Source organism: Danio rerio, chromosome 4 (genome assembly GCF_049306965.1).
Source record: "Danio rerio strain Tuebingen ecotype United States chromosome 4, GRCz12tu, whole genome shotgun sequence".
NCBI lineage: Eukaryota > Metazoa > Chordata > Actinopteri > Cypriniformes > Danionidae > Danio > Danio rerio.
Window position 1 is genome coordinate 76250001 of NC_133179.1, and position 2500 is coordinate 76252500.

The 2500-nt window shown below is 61.9% G+C and overlaps 1 pseudogene; it reads left to right on the plus strand.

The window, feature by feature from the left end:
* The first annotated feature begins 1132 nt into the window (after positions 1–1132).
* LOC141382102 (18S ribosomal RNA) overlaps positions 1133–2500 on the plus strand; it is a 1939-nt pseudogene continuing 571 nt past the window's right edge.

A 2500-nucleotide genomic window follows, 5' to 3' on the forward strand; every position in this document is an offset into this window, starting at 1 on the left:
GCTGCCCGGAGGCCTGGGGATTGGGCTTGGGGATAGGGTTAGGGTTGCCCGGAGGCTTAGTTGTTGGGCTTGTGGAGCTTTGGCTTGCCTGGTTGCCTGAGGCTTGGGAGAAGTGCCACCCCGCGTGCCAGCCAGAAAGGTCAGCTGTGGGTGACCAGCAGCACCGCTCCGGCTGCCGAAGGCAAAGTCAGTCGCGGGTCACCATCGGCACCCGATTCGGCAAGGGAGAAGCAAGAAGCGGCCGCTAACCCTGACTATCCATGGCCCCCGAGCTCAGGTTCACAGCCGGGCGGGACGTGACCTCTTGGGTCTCTCTCTCCCGGAGGTCTGGGCAGCCGTCACTGGTTATCGCTGACCTGCCGTCGAGGTTTCGGGGAAGGCGTGATTTAGTGGACTTAGGTTTTGAGCGCGTAACTACGTGCCACCGCCTTCCACCACCTGACCGATGGGAATTGTGCGCGATGCCCCAGGGGCAGGCCCCTTGCCCGGTCCTCCGACAAAGGGGACCGCTGTGGGTGGGGTGGGTTCCTCCCCGTTTTGGGCATTCGAAAGGAGGGCGAGGCGGGCCTTCACCCAGACCTCGACCCTTGCTCCTTTGGGTTAAAGACTCAGATGGCCCGTCGATCTCAGACCGCCCTGTACCGACGGAACAAGTGCGCTAGTCGGTGCTGTGCGTGCGCTCTTACCGGGCAGCATCCCTCCTTGCCCCCCCTCCTCTTCCTCACCACCCGGGTGTAATCCCGGGCGCGTAGGCTGACTTGGGGGTGGGGAAGCTGTGTGGTAGGCGCGCGCGGCATCTGCGGCGCACTCGATCCCGTTGCGAAGCACGATCCTTCCTGGTGATGGCCTCGACCCAGCGGCCAGCCCAACGCCGGCAGACCCCCCTCATTTCCATGTGTGCGGTGGGGGGTGGGTAGGCGGCGGTACCTGGGAGCCCAATCCCCCCCTCCCACTTAGCCCGCGTGCCCCCTCCTGCGAGCAGTCGTGACGCCTCGGCGGAGCGAGGCCCGCTTGTAGGTAGGCGGCGCGGAGCTGTGGTGCGGGCGGGAGGGTTCTCTTCCGCCGAGTCCTTTCCCTCTCTCCTCCGGCACTCTCGGGCCTTACCACCACGCGATTCACCCGAGGCGAGGGCTACCTGGTTGATCCTGCCAGTAATATATGCTTGTCTCAAAGATTAAGCCATGCAAGTCTAAGTGCACACGGCCGGTACAGTGAAACTGCGAATGGCTCATTAAATCAGTTATGGTTCCTTTGATCGCTCCACCCGGTTACTTGGATAACTGTGGCAATTCCAGAGCTAATACATGCCAACGAGCGCCGACCTGGGCCGCCCTTCTCCCCTCGGGGCGGGGGGTGGGTACCCGGGGACGCGTGCATTTATCAGATCCAAAACCCATGCGGGTGCGCGGGCGGTGGAGAGGGGGGCCTCGCGCCTACCCGCCGCCGTCCGCCCCCGGCCTCGCTTTGGTGACTCTAGATAACCTCGGGCCGATCGCGCGCCCTCGCGGCGGCGACGGTTCATTCGAATGTCTGCCCTATCAACTTTCGATGGTAGGTCCGTCGCCTACCATGGTGACCACGGGTGACGGGGAATCAGGGTTCGATTCCGGAGAGGGAGCCTGAGAAACGGCTACCACATCCAAGGAAGGCAGCAGGCGCGCAAATTACCCATTTCCGACACGGAGAGGTAGTGACGAAAAATAACAATGCAGGTCTCTTTCGAGGCCCTGCAATTGGAATGAGTGCATCCCAAACCCATGGGCGAGGACCCATTGGAGGGCAAGTCTGGTGCCAGCAGCCGCGGTAATTCCAGCTCCAATAGCGTATGCTAACGTTGCTGCAGTTAAAAAGCTCGTAGTTGGATCTCGGGGACCGGGCCGCGCGGTCCGCCGCGAGGCGAGCCACCGCCGGTCCCGGACCCCCAGGCCTCCCGGCGCCCCCCGGATGCCCTTGACTGGGTGTCCTCGGCTTGGGGCCCGGAGCGTTTACTTTGAAAAAATTAGAGTGTTCAAGGCAGGGCCGGCACCGCGCCCCATTGAATACCCCAGCTAGGAATAATGGAATAGGACCCCGGTTCTATTTTCTGTGGGTTTCCGGAACCCGGGGCCATGATCGAGAGGGACGGCCGGGGGCATTCGTATTGCGCCGCTAGAGGTGAAATTCTTGGACCGGCGCAAGACGGACCGGAGCGAAAGCGTTTGCCAAGAACGTTTTCATTAATCAAGAACGAAAGTCGGAGGTTCGAAGACGATCAGATACCGTCGTAGTTCCGACCGTAAACGATGCCGACCCGCGATCCGGCGGCGTTTATTCCCATGACCCGCCGGGCAGCGTTGCGGGAAACCACGAGTCTCTGGGCTCCGGGGGGAGTATGGTTGCAAAGCTGAAACTTAAAGGAATTGACGGAAGGGCACCACCAGGAGTGGAGCCTGCGGCTTAATTTGACTCAACACGGGGAACCTCACCCGGCCCGGACACGGAAAGGATTGACAGATTGACG